Source organism: Hoplias malabaricus, chromosome 8, assembly GCF_029633855.1.
Source record: "Hoplias malabaricus isolate fHopMal1 chromosome 8, fHopMal1.hap1, whole genome shotgun sequence".
NCBI lineage: Eukaryota > Metazoa > Chordata > Actinopteri > Characiformes > Erythrinidae > Hoplias > Hoplias malabaricus.
Genome location: NC_089807.1, coordinates 22,394,224 through 22,407,463, shown reverse-complemented (window position 1 = coordinate 22,407,463; position 13,240 = coordinate 22,394,224). Strand labels below are relative to the sequence as shown.

The 13,240-nt window shown below is 50.4% G+C and overlaps 2 non-coding genes across 2 annotated transcripts; both read right to left on the bottom strand.

Annotated features, from left to right (window-relative positions):
* Nucleotides 1–1,230: 1,230 nt before the first annotated feature.
* On the bottom strand, nucleotides 1,231–1,302 carry trnae-cuc (transfer RNA glutamic acid (anticodon CUC)). The gene has a single exon. It is a non-coding gene; the product is annotated as a tRNA-Glu (tRNA).
* A 4,639-nt stretch (nucleotides 1,303–5,941) lies between these two features.
* On the bottom strand, nucleotides 5,942–6,013 carry trnae-cuc (transfer RNA glutamic acid (anticodon CUC)). Its single transcript has one exon. It is a non-coding gene; the product is annotated as a tRNA-Glu (tRNA).
* Nucleotides 6,014–13,240: the final 7,227 nt, after the last annotated feature.

The following is a 13,240-nucleotide window of genomic DNA, read 5'->3' as shown; positions in this document are numbered from 1 at the left end:
TCAGGGGCTAGGGCTAGGCTTTTGCCAGATGTACTCGTTCTACAATCATAGGAGAGCATCCGAGTCTGTCCTAAATGCACTTGTCAGTTTTCAGTCCAACTCTTTAGGCTAGCGCCTTTGATAGCTCACTTGGTAGAGCAGAGGACTGTAGTTGTTAATAAGGCAATCCTTAGGTCGCGGGTTCAAATCCGGCTCGAAGAAGACTTTTCTTTTCCCTCGCGCCACTGCCGGATATCATGGCCAGGTGCCTGCCTGCAGATGCGCTGGCATGCCAGAGTGCAATCTGCTGAAGGCAGTGACGGATCATTTACACTGTTCCATTCAAATTTCTCAAACATTATCTTGCCTCCCTAAAAGACTTGCAGACTTGAAAGCATAAAGCCACGCTGGTGTGGGTGTGTGGAGGTGGTGAATGAGGCAGCAACGTGTCGTTTAGAAGTTTGGCAAAAAAGGAAGTAGCAGAAGGAGGACGCTTTACATTCCTTTAACCTACACAGCATGTGGGTGGGGGGCTTCCAGAGTCTTGTAGTGGACTTGGTGTGCAAGAAAGCACACGCTTCCCTGAGCGGGAATCGAACCCGGGCCGCGGCAGTGAGAGCGCCGAATCCTAGCCACTAGACCACCAGGGACACCGTTTTCAGCCACGTCTGAAAGGAAGGAGATAGGATTAAGTTCAGGGGCTAGGGCTAGGCTTTTGCCAGATGTACTCGTTCTACAATCATAGGAGAGCATCCGAGTCTGTCCTAAATGCACTTGTCAGTTTTCAGTCCAACTCTTTAGGCTAGCGCCTTTGATAGCTCACTTGGTAGAGCGGAGGACTGTAGTTGTTAATAAGGCAATCCTTAGGTCGCGGGTTCAAATCCGGCTCGAAGAAGACTTTTCTTTTCCCTCGCGCCACTGCCGGATATCATGGCCAGGTGCCTGCCTGCAGATGCGCTGGCATGCCAGAGTGCAATCTGCTGAAGGCAGTGACGGATCATTTACACTGTTCCATTCAAATTTCTCAAACATTATCTTGCCTCCCTAAAAGACTTGCAGACTTGAAAGCATAAAGCCACGCTGGTGTGGGTGTGTGGAGGTGGTGAATGAGGCAGCAACGTGTCGTTTAGAAGTTTGGCAAAAAAGGAAGTAGCAGAAGGAGGACGCTTTACATTCCTTTAACCTACACAGCATGTGGGTGGGGGGCTTCCAGAGTCTTGTAGTGGACTTGGTGTGCAAGAAAGCACACGCTTCCCTGACCGGGAATCGAACCCGGGCCGCGGCGGTGAGAGCGCCGAATCCTAGCCACTAGACCACCAGGGACACCGTTTTCAGCCCAGTCTGAAAGGAAGGAGATAGGATTAAGTTCAGGGGCTAGGGCTAGGCTTTTGCCAGATGTACTCGTTCTACAATCATAGGAGAGCATCCGAGTCTGTCCTAAATGCACTTGTCAGTTTTCAGTCCAACTCTTTAGGCTAGCACCTTTGATAGCTCAGTTGGTAGAGCAGAGGACTGTAGTTGTTAATAAGGCGATCCTTAGGTCGCGGGTTCAAATCCGGCTCGAAGAAGACTTTTCTTTTCCCTCGCGCCACTGCCGGATATCATGGCCAGGTGCCTGCCTGCAGATGCGCTGGCATGCCAGAGTGCAATATGCTGAAGGCAGTGACGGATAATTTACACTGTTCCATTCAAATTTCTCAAACTTTATCTTGCCTCCCTAAAAGACTTGCAGACTTGAAAGCATAAAGCCACGCTGGTGTGGGTGTGTGGAGGTGGTGAATGAGGCAGCAACGTGTCGTTTAGAAGTTTGGCAAAAAAGGAAGTAGCAGAAGGAGGACGCTTTACATTCCTTTAACCTACACAGCATGTGGGTGGGGGGCTTCCAGAGTCTTGTAGTGGACTTGGTGTGCAAGAAAGCACACGTTTCCCTGACCGGGAATCGAACCCGGGCCGCGGCAGTGAGAGCGCCGAATCCTAGCCACTAGACCACCAGGGACACGGTTTTCAGCCACGTCTGAAAGGAAGGAGATAGGATTAAGTTCAGGGGCTAGGGCTAGGCTTTTGCCAGATGTACTCGTTCTACAATCATAGGAGAGCATCTGAGTCTGTCCTAAATGCACTTGTCAGTTTTCAGTCCAACTCTTTAGGCTAGCGCCTTTGATAGCTCACTTGGTAGAGCGGAGGACTGTAGTTGTTAATAAGGCAATCCTTAGGGCGTGGGTTCAAATCCGGCTCGAAGAAGACTTTTCTTTTCCCTCGCGCCACTGCCGGATATCATGGCCAGGTGCCTGCCTGCAGATGCGCTGGCATGCCAGAGTGCAATCTGCTGAAGGCAGTGACGGATCATTTACACTGTTCCATTCAAATTTCTCAAACATTATCTTGCCTCCCTAAAAGACTTGCAGACTTGAAAGCATAAAGCCACGCTGGTGTGGGTGTGTGGAGGTGGTGAATGAGGCAGCAACGTGTCGTTTAGATGTTTGGCAAAAAAGGAAGTAGCAGAAGGAGGACGCTTTACATTCCTTTAACCTACACAGCATGTGGGTGGGGGGCTTCCAGAGTCTTGTAGTGGACTTGGTGTGCAAGAAAGCAGACGCTTCCCTGACCGGGAATCGAACCCGGGCCACAGCGGTGAGAGCGCCGAATCCTAGCCACTAGGCCACCAGGGACACCGTTTTTAGCCACGTCTGAAAGGAAGGAGATAGGATTAAGTTCAGGGGCTAGGGCTAGGCTTTTGCCAGATGTACTCGTTCTACAATCATAGGAGAGCATCCGAGTCTGTCCTAAATGCACTTGTCAGTTTTCAGTCCAACTCTTTAGGCTAGCGCCTTTGATAGCTCAGTTGGTAGAGCGGAGGACTGTAGTTGTTAATAAGGCAATCCTTAGGTCGCGGGTTCAAATCCGGCTCGAAGAAGACTTTTCTTTTCCCTCGCGCCACTGCCGGATATCATGGCCAGGTGCCTGCCTGCAGATGCGCTGGCATGCCAGAGTGCAATATGCTGAAGGCAGTGACGGATAATTTACACTGTTCCATTCAAATTTCTCAAACTTTATCTTGCCTCCCTAAAAGACTTGCAGACTTGAAAGCATAAAGCCACGCTGGTGTGGGTGTGTGGAGGTGGTGAATGAGGCAGCAACATGTCGTTTAGAAGTTTGGCAAAAAAGGAAGTAGCAGAAGGAGGACGCTTTACATTCCTTTAACCTACACAGCATGTGGGTGGGGGGCTTCCAGAGTCTTGTAGTGGACTTGGTGTGCAAGAAAGCAGACGCTTCCCTGACCGGGAATCGAACCCGGGCCACAGCGGTGAGAGCGCCGAATCCTAGCCACTAGGCCACCAGGGACACCATTTTTAGCCACGTCTGAAAGGAAGGAGATAGGATTAAGTTCAGGGGCTAGGGCTAGGCTTTTGCCAGATGTACTCATTCCACAATCATAGGAGAGCATCCGAGTCTGTCCTAAATGCACTTGTCAGTTTTCAGTCCAACTCTTTAGGCTAGCACCTTTGATAGCTCAGTTGGTAGAGCAGAGGACTGTAGTTGTTAATAAGGCGATCCTTAGGTCGCGGGTTCAAATCCGGCTCGAAGAAGACTTTTCTTTTCCCTCGCGCCACTGCCGGATATCATGGCCAGGTGCCTGCCTGCAGATGCGCTGGCATGCCAGAGTGCAATCTGCTGAAGGCAGTGACGGATCATTTACACTGTTCCATTCAAATTTCTCAAACTTTATCTTGCCTCCCTAAAAGACTTGCAGACTTGAAAGCATAAAGCCACGCTGGTGTGGGTGTGTGGAGGTGGTGAATGAGGCAGCAACGTGTCGTTTAGATGTTTGGCAAAAAAGGAAGTAGCAGAAGGAGGACGCTTTACATTCCTTTAACCTACACAGCATGTGGGTGGGGGGCTTCCAGAGTCTTGTAGTGGACTTGACGTGCAAGAAAGCACACGCTTCCCTGAGCGGGAATCGAACCCGGGCCGCGGCAGTGAGAGCACCGAATCCTAGCCACTAGACCACCAGGGACACCGTTTTCAGCCACGTCTGAAAGGAAGGAGATAGGATTAAGTTCAGGGGCTAGGGCTAGGCTTTTGCCAGATGTACTCGTTCTACAATCATAGGAGAGCATCCGAGTCTGTCCTAAATGCACTTGTCAGTTTTCAGTCCAACTCTTTAGGCTAGCACCTTTGATAGCTCAGTTGGTAGAGCAGAGGACTGTAGTTGTTAATAAGGCGATCCTTAGGTCGCGGGTTCAAATCCGGCTCGATGAAGACTTTTCTTTTCCCTCGCGCCACTGCCGGATATCATGGCCAGGTGCCTGCCTGCAGATGCGCTGGCATGCCAGAGTGCAATCTGCTGAAGGCAGTGACGGATCATTTACACTGTTCCATTCAAATTTCTCAAACATTATCTTGCCTCCCTAAAAGACTTGCAGACTTGAAAGCATAAAGCCACGCTGGTGTGGGTGTGTGGAGGTGGTGAATGAGGCAGCAACGTGTCGTTTAGAAGTTTGGCAAAAAAGGAAGTAGCAGAAGGAGGACGCTTTACATTCCTTTAACCTACACAGCATGTGGGTGGGGGGCTTCCAGAGTCTTGTAGTGGACTTGGTGTGCAAGAAAGCACACGCTTCCCTGAGCGGGAATCGAACCCGGGCCGCGGCAGTGAGAGCGCCGAATCCTAGCCACTAGACCACCAGGGACACCGTTTTCAGCCACGTCTGAAAGGAAGGAGATAGGATTAAGTTCAGGGGCTAGGGCTAGGCTTTTGCCAGATGTACTCGTTCTACAATCATAGGAGAGCATCCGAGTCTGTCCTAAATGCACTTGTCAGTTTTCAGTCCAACTCTTTAGGCTAGCGCCTTTGATAGCTCACTTGGTAGAGCAGAGGACTGTAGTTGTTAATAAGGCAATCCTTAGGTCGCGGGTTCAAATCCGGCTCGAAGAAGACTTTTCTTTTCCCTCGCGCCACTGCCGGATATCATGGCCAGGTGCCTGCCTGCAGATGCGCTGGCATGCCAGAGTGCAATCTGCTGAAGGCAGTGACGGATCATTTACACTGTTCCATTCAAATTTCTCAAACATTATCTTGCCTCCCTAAAAGACTTGCAGACTTGAAAGCATAAAGCCACGCTGGTGTGGGTGTGTGGAGGTGGTGAATGAGGCAGCAACGTGTCGTTTAGAAGTTTGGCAAAAAAGGAAGTAGCAGAAGGAGGACGCTTTACATTCCTTTAACCTACACAGCATGTGGGTGGGGGGCTTCCAGAGTCTTGTAGTGGACTTGGTGTGCAAGAAAGCACACGCTTCCCTGAGCGGGAATCGAACCCGGGCCGCGGCAGTGAGAGCGCCGAATCCTAGCCACTAGACCACCAGGGACACCGTTTTCAGCCACGTCTGAAAGGAAGGAGATAGGATTAAGTTCAGGGGCTAGGGCTAGGCTTTTGCCAGATGTACTCGTTCTACAATCATAGGAGAGCATCCGAGTCTGTCCTAAATGCACTTGTCAGTTTTCAGTCCAACTCTTTAGGCTAGCGCCTTTGATAGCTCACTTGGTAGAGCGGAGGACTGTAGTTGTTAATAAGGCAATCCTTAGGTCGCGGGTTCAAATCCGGCTCGAAGAAGACTTTTCTTTTCCCTCGCGCCACTGCCGGATATCATGGCCAGGTGCCTGCCTGCAGATGCGCTGGCATGCCAGAGTGCAATCTGCTGAAGGCAGTGACGGATCATTTACACTGTTCCATTCAAATTTCTCAAACATTATCTTGCCTCCCTAAAAGACTTGCAGACTTGAAAGCATAAAGCCACGCTGGTGTGGGTGTGTGGAGGTGGTGAATGAGGCAGCAACGTGTCGTTTAGAAGTTTGGCAAAAAAGGAAGTAGCAGAAGGAGGACGCTTTACATTCCTTTAACCTACACAGCATGTGGGTGGGGGGCTTCCAGAGTCTTGTAGTGGACTTGGTGTGCAAGAAAGCACACGCTTCCCTGACCGGGAATCGAACCCGGGCCGCGGCGGTGAGAGCGCCGAATCCTAGCCACTAGACCACCAGGGACACCGTTTTCAGCCCAGTCTGAAAGGAAGGAGATAGGATTAAGTTCAGGGGCTAGGGCTAGGCTTTTGCCAGATGTACTCGTTCTACAATCATAGGAGAGCATCCGAGTCTGTCCTAAATGCACTTGTCAGTTTTCAGTCCAACTCTTTAGGCTAGCACCTTTGATAGCTCAGTTGGTAGAGCAGAGGACTGTAGTTGTTAATAAGGCGATCCTTAGGTCGCGGGTTCAAATCCGGCTCGAAGAAGACTTTTCTTTTCCCTCGCGCCACTGCCGGATATCATGGCCAGGTGCCTGCCTGCAGATGCGCTGGCATGCCAGAGTGCAATATGCTGAAGGCAGTGACGGATAATTTACACTGTTCCATTCAAATTTCTCAAACTTTATCTTGCCTCCCTAAAAGACTTGCAGACTTGAAAGCATAAAGCCACGCTGGTGTGGGTGTGTGGAGGTGGTGAATGAGGCAGCAACGTGTCGTTTAGAAGTTTGGCAAAAAAGGAAGTAGCAGAAGGAGGACGCTTTACATTCCTTTAACCTACACAGCATGTGGGTGGGGGGCTTCCAGAGTCTTGTAGTGGACTTGGTGTGCAAGAAAGCACACGTTTCCCTGACCGGGAATCGAACCCGGGCCGCGGCAGTGAGAGCGCCGAATCCTAGCCACTAGACCACCAGGGACACGGTTTTCAGCCACGTCTGAAAGGAAGGAGATAGGATTAAGTTCAGGGGCTAGGGCTAGGCTTTTGCCAGATGTACTCGTTCTACAATCATAGGAGAGCATCTGAGTCTGTCCTAAATGCACTTGTCAGTTTTCAGTCCAACTCTTTAGGCTAGCGCCTTTGATAGCTCACTTGGTAGAGCGGAGGACTGTAGTTGTTAATAAGGCAATCCTTAGGGCGTGGGTTCAAATCCGGCTCGAAGAAGACTTTTCTTTTCCCTCGCGCCACTGCCGGATATCATGGCCAGGTGCCTGCCTGCAGATGCGCTGGCATGCCAGAGTGCAATCTGCTGAAGGCAGTGACGGATCATTTACACTGTTCCATTCAAATTTCTCAAACATTATCTTGCCTCCCTAAAAGACTTGCAGACTTGAAAGCATAAAGCCACGCTGGTGTGGGTGTGTGGAGGTGGTGAATGAGGCAGCAACGTGTCGTTTAGATGTTTGGCAAAAAAGGAAGTAGCAGAAGGAGGACGCTTTACATTCCTTTAACCTACACAGCATGTGGGTGGGGGGCTTCCAGAGTCTTGTAGTGGACTTGGTGTGCAAGAAAGCAGACGCTTCCCTGACCGGGAATCGAACCCGGGCCACGGCGGTGAGAGCGCCGAATCCTAGCCACTAGGCCACCAGGGACACCGTTTTTAGCCACGTCTGAAAGGAAGGAGATAGGATTAAGTTCAGGGGCTAGGGCTAGGCTTTTGCCAGATGTACTCGTTCTACAATCATAGGAGAGCATCCGAGTCTGTCCTAAATGCACTTGTCAGTTTTCAGTCCAACTCTTTAGGCTAGCGCCTTTGATAGCTCAGTTGGTAGAGCGGAGGACTGTAGTTGTTAATAAGGCAATCCTTAGGTCGCGTGTTCAAATCCGGCTCGAAGAAGACTTTTCTTTTCCCTCGCGCCACTGCCGGATATCATGGCCAGGTGCCTGCCTGCAGATGCGCTGGCATGCCAGAGTGCAATATGCTGAAGGCAGTGACGGATAATTTACACTGTTCCATTCAAATTTCTCAAACTTTATCTTGCCTCCCTAAAAGACTTGCAGACTTGAAAGCATAAAGCCACGCTGGTGTGGGTGTGTGGAGGTGGTGAATGAGGCAGCAACATGTCGTTTAGAAGTTTGGCAAAAAAGGAAGTAGCAGAAGGAGGACGCTTTACATTCCTTTAACCTACACAGCATGTGGGTGGGGGGCTTCCAGAGTCTTGTAGTGGACTTGGTGTGCAAGAAAGCACACGCTTCACTGAGCGGGAATCGAACCCGGGCCGCGGCGGTGAGAGCGCCGAATCCTAGCCACTAGACCACCAGGGACACCGTTTTTAGCCACGTCTGAAAGGAAGGAGATAGGATTAAGTTCAGGGGCTAGGGCTAGGCTTTTGCCAGATGTACTCGTTCTACAATCATAGGAGAGCATCCGAGTCTGTTCTAAATGCACTTGTCAGTTTTCAGTCCAACTCTTTAGGCTAGCACCTTTGATAGCTCAGTTGGTAGAGCAGAGGACTGTAGTTGTTAATAAGGCGATCCTTAGGTCGCGGGTTCAAATCCGGCTCGAAGAAGACTTTTCTTTTCCCTCGCGCCACTGCCGGATATCATGGCCAGGTGCCTGCCTGCAGATGCGCTGCTATGCCAGAGTGCAATCTGCTGAAGGCAGTGACGGATCATTTACACTGTTCCATTCAAATTTCTCAAACATTATCTTGCCTCCCTAAAAGACTTGCAGACTTGAAAGCATGAAGCCACGCTGGTGTGGGTGTGTGGAGGTGGTGAATGAGGCAGCAACATGTCGTTTAGAAGTTTGGCAAAAAAGGAAGTAGCAGAAGGAGGACGCTTTACATTCCTTTAACCTACACAGCATGTGGGTGGGGGGCTTCCAGAGTCTTGTAGTGGACTTGGTGTGCTAGAAAGCAGACGCTTCCCTGAGCGGGAATCGAACCCGGGCCGCGGCGGTGAGAGCGCCGAATCCTAGCCACTAGACCACCAGGGACACGGTTTTCAGCCACGTCTGAAAGGAAGGAGATAGGATTAAGTTCAGGGGCTAGGGCTAGGCTTTTGCCAGATGTACTCGTTCTACAATCATAGGAGAGCATCTGAGTCTGTCCTAAATGCACTTGTCAGTTTTCAGTCCAACTCTTTAGGCTAGCGCCTTTGATAGCTCACTTGGTAGAGCGGAGGACTGTAGTTGTTAATAAGGCAATCCTTAGGGCGTGGGTTCAAATCCGGCTCGAAGAAGACTTTTCTTTTCCCTCGCGCCACTGCCGGATATCATGGCCAGGTGCCTGCCTGCAGATGCGCTGGCATGCCAGAGTGCAATCTGCTGAAGGCAGTGACGGATCATTTACACTGTTCCATTCAAATTTCTCAAACTTTATCTTGCCTCCCTAAAAGACTTGCAGACTTGAAAGCATAAAGCCACGCTGGTGTGGGTGTGTGGAGGTGGTGAATGAGGCAGCAACATGTCGTTTAGAAGTTTGGCAAAAAAGGAAGTAGCAGAAGGAGGACGCTTTACATTCCTTTAACCTACACAGCATGTGGGTGGGGGGCTTCCAGAGTCTTGTAGTGGACTTGGTGTGCAAGAAAGCACACGCTTCACTGAGCGGGAATCGAACCCGGGCCGCGGCGGTGAGAGCGCCGAATCCTAGCCACTAGACCACCAGGGACACCGTTTTTAGCCACGTCTGAAAGGAAGGAGATAGGATTAAGTTCAGGGGCTAGGGCTAGGCTTTTGCCAGATGTACTCGTTCTACAATCATAGGAGAGCATCCGAGTCTGTTCTAAATGCACTTGTCAGTTTTCAGTCCAACTCTTTAGGCTAGCACCTTTGATAGCTCAGTTGGTAGAGCAGAGGACTGTAGTTGTTAATAAGGCGATCCTTAGGTCGCGGGTTCAAATCCGGCTCGAAGAAGACTTTTCTTTTCCCTCGCGCCACTGCCGGATATCATGGCCAGGTGCCTGCCTGCAGATGCGCTGCTATGCCAGAGTGCAATCTGCTGAAGGCAGTGACGGATCATTTACACTGTTCCATTCAAATTTCTCAAACATTATCTTGCCTCCCTAAAAGACTTGCAGACTTGAAAGCATGAAGCCACGCTGGTGTGGGTGTGTGGAGGTGGTGAATGAGGCAGCAACATGTCGTTTAGAAGTTTGGCAAAAAAGGAAGTAGCAGAAGGAGGACGCTTTACATTCCTTTAACCTACACAGCATGTGGGTGGGGGGCTTCCAGAGTCTTGTAGTGGACTTGGTGTGCTAGAAAGCAGACGCTTCCCTGAGCGGGAATCGAACCCGGGCCGCGGCGGTGAGAGCGCCGAATCCTAGCCACTAGACCACCAGGGACACGGTTTTCAGCCACGTCTGAAAGGAAGGAGATAGGATTAAGTTCAGGGGCTAGGGCTAGGCTTTTGCCAGATGTACTCGTTCTACAATCATAGGAGAGCATCTGAGTCTGTCCTAAATGCACTTGTCAGTTTTCAGTCCAACTCTTTAGGCTAGCGCCTTTGATAGCTCACTTGGTAGAGCGGAGGACTGTAGTTGTTAATAAGGCAATCCTTAGGGCGTGGGTTCAAATCCGGCTCGAAGAAGACTTTTCTTTTCCCTCGCGCCACTGCCGGATATCATGGCCAGGTGCCTGCCTGCAGATGCGCTGGCATGCCAGAGTGCAATCTGCTGAAGGCAGTGACGGATCATTTACACTGTTCCATTCAAATTTCTCAAACATTATCTTGCCTCCCTAAAAGACTTGCAGACTTGAAAGCATAAAGCCACGCTGGTGTGGGTGTGTGGAGGTGGTGAATGAGGCAGCAACGTGTCGTTTAGATGTTTGGCAAAAAAGGAAGTAGCAGAAGGAGGACGCTTTACATTCCTTTAACCTACACAGCATGTGGGTGGGGGGCTTCCAGAGTCTTGTAGTGGACTTGGTGTGCAAGAAAGCAGACGCTTCCCTGACCGGGAATCGAACCCGGGCCACGGCGGTGAGAGCGCCGAATCCTAGCCACTAGGCCACCAGGGACACCGTTTTTAGCCACGTCTGAAAGGAAGGAGATAGGATTAAGTTCAGGGGCTAGGGCTAGGCTTTTGCCAGATGTACTCGTTCTACAATCATAGGAGAGCATCCGAGTCTGTCCTAAATGCACTTGTCAGTTTTCAGTCCAACTCTTTAGGCTAGCACCTTTGATAGCTCAGTTGGTAGAGCAGAGGACTGTAGTTGTTAATAAGGCGATCCTTAGGTCGCGGGTTCAAATCCGGCTCGAAGAAGACTTTTCTTTTCCCTCGCACCACTGCCGGATATCATGGCCAGGTGCCTGCCTGCAGATGCGCTGCTATGCCAGAGTGCAATCTGCTGAAGGCAGTGACGGATCATTTACACTGTTCCATTCAAATTTCTCAAACATTATCTTGCCTCCCTAAAAGACTTGCAGACTTGAAAGCATGAAGCCACGCTGGTGTGGGTGTGTGGAGGTGGTGAATGAGGCAGCAACATGTCGTTTAGAAGTTTGGCAAAAAAGGAAGTAGCAGAAGGAGGACGCTTTACATTCCTTTAACCTACACAGCATGTGGGTGGGGGGCTTCCAGAGTCTTGTAGTGGACTTGGTGTGCTAGAAAGCAGACGCTTCCCTGAGCGGGAATCGAACCCGGGCCGCGGCGGTGAGAGCGCCGAATCCTAGCCACTAGACCACCAGGGACACCGTTTTCAGCCACATCTGAAAGGAAGGAGATAGGATTAAGTTCAGGGGCTAGGGCTAGGCTTTTGCCAGATGTACTCGTTCTACAATCATAGGAGAGCATCCGAGTCTGTCCTAAATGCACTTGTCAGTTTTCAGTCCAACTCTTTAGGCTAGCGCCTTTGATAGCTCACTTGGTAGAGCGGAGGACTGTAGTTGTTAATAAGGCAATCCTTAGGTCGCGGGTTCAAATCCGGCTCGAAGAAGACTTTTCTTTTCCCTCGCGCCACTGCCGGATATCATGGCCAGGTGCCTGCCTGCAGATGCGCTGGCATGCCAGAGTGCAAGCTGCTGAAGGCAGTGACGGATCATTTACACTGTTCCATTCAAATTTCTCAAACATTATCTTGCCTCCCTAAAAGACTTGCAGACTTGAAAGCATAAAGCCACGCTGGTGTGGGTGTGTGGAGGTGGTGAATGAGGCAGCAACGTGTCGTTTAGATGTTTGGCAAAAAAGGAAGTAGCAGAAGGAGGACGCTTTACATTCCTTTAACCTACACAGCATGTGGGTGGGGGGCTTCCAGAGTCTTGTAGTGGACTTGGTGTGCAAGAAAGCAGACGCTTCCCTGACCGGGAATCGAACCCGGGCCACAGCGGTGAGAGCGCCGAATCCTAGCCACTAGGCCACCAGGGACACCATTTTTAGCCACGTCTGAAAGGAAGGAGATAGGATTAAGTTCAGGGGCTAGGGCTAGGCTTTTGCCAGATGTACTCGTTCTACAATCATAGGAGAGCATCCGAGTCTGTCCTAAATGCACTTGTCAGTTTTCAGTCCAACTCTTTAGGCTAGCGCCTTTGATAGCTCACTTGGTAGAGCGGAGGACTGTAGTTGTTAATAAGGCAATCCTTAGGTCGCGGGTTCAAATCCGGCTCGAAGAAGACTTTTCTTTTCCCTCGCGCCACTGCCGGATATCATGGCCAGGTGCCTGCCTGCAGATGCGCTGGCATGCCAGAGTGCAATCTGCTGAAGGCAGTGACGGATCATTTACACTGTTCCATTCAAATTTCTCAAACATTATCTTGCCTCCCTAAAAGACTTGCAGACTTGAAAGCATAAAGCCACGCTGGTGTGGGTGTGTGGAGGTGGTGAATGAGGCAGCAACGTGTCGTTTAGATGTTTGGCAAAAAAGGAAGTAGCAGAAGGAGGACGCTTTACATTCCTTTAACCTACACAGCATGTGGGTGGGGGGCTTCCAGAGTCTTGTAGTGGACTTGGTGTGCAAGAAAGCAGACGCTTCCCTGACCGGGAATCGAACCCGGGCCACAGCGGTGAGAGCGCCGAATCCTAGCCACTAGGCCACCAGGGACACCATTTTTAGCCACGTCTGAAAGGAAGGAGATAGGATTAAGTTCAGGGGCTAGGGCTAGGCTTTTGCCAGATGTACTCATTCTACAATCATAGGAGAGCATCCGAGTCTGTCCTAAATGCACTTGTCAGTTTTCAGTCCAACTCTTTAGGCTAGCACCTTTGATAGCTCAGTTGGTAGAGCAGAGGACTGTAGTTGTTAATAAGGCGATCCTTAGGTCGCGGGTTCAAATCCGGCTCGAAGAAGACTTTTCTTTTCCCTCGCGCCACTGCCGGATATCATGGCCAGGTGCCTGCCTGCAGATGCGCTGGCATGCCAGAGTGCAATATGCTGAAGGCAGTGACGGATAATTTACACTGTTCCATTCAAATTTCTCAAACTTTATCTTGCCTCCCTAAAAGACTTGCAGACTTGAAAGCATAAAGCCACGCTGGTGTGGGTGTGTGGAGGTGGTGAATGAGGCAGCAGCGTGTCGTTTAGAAGTTTGGCAAAAAAGG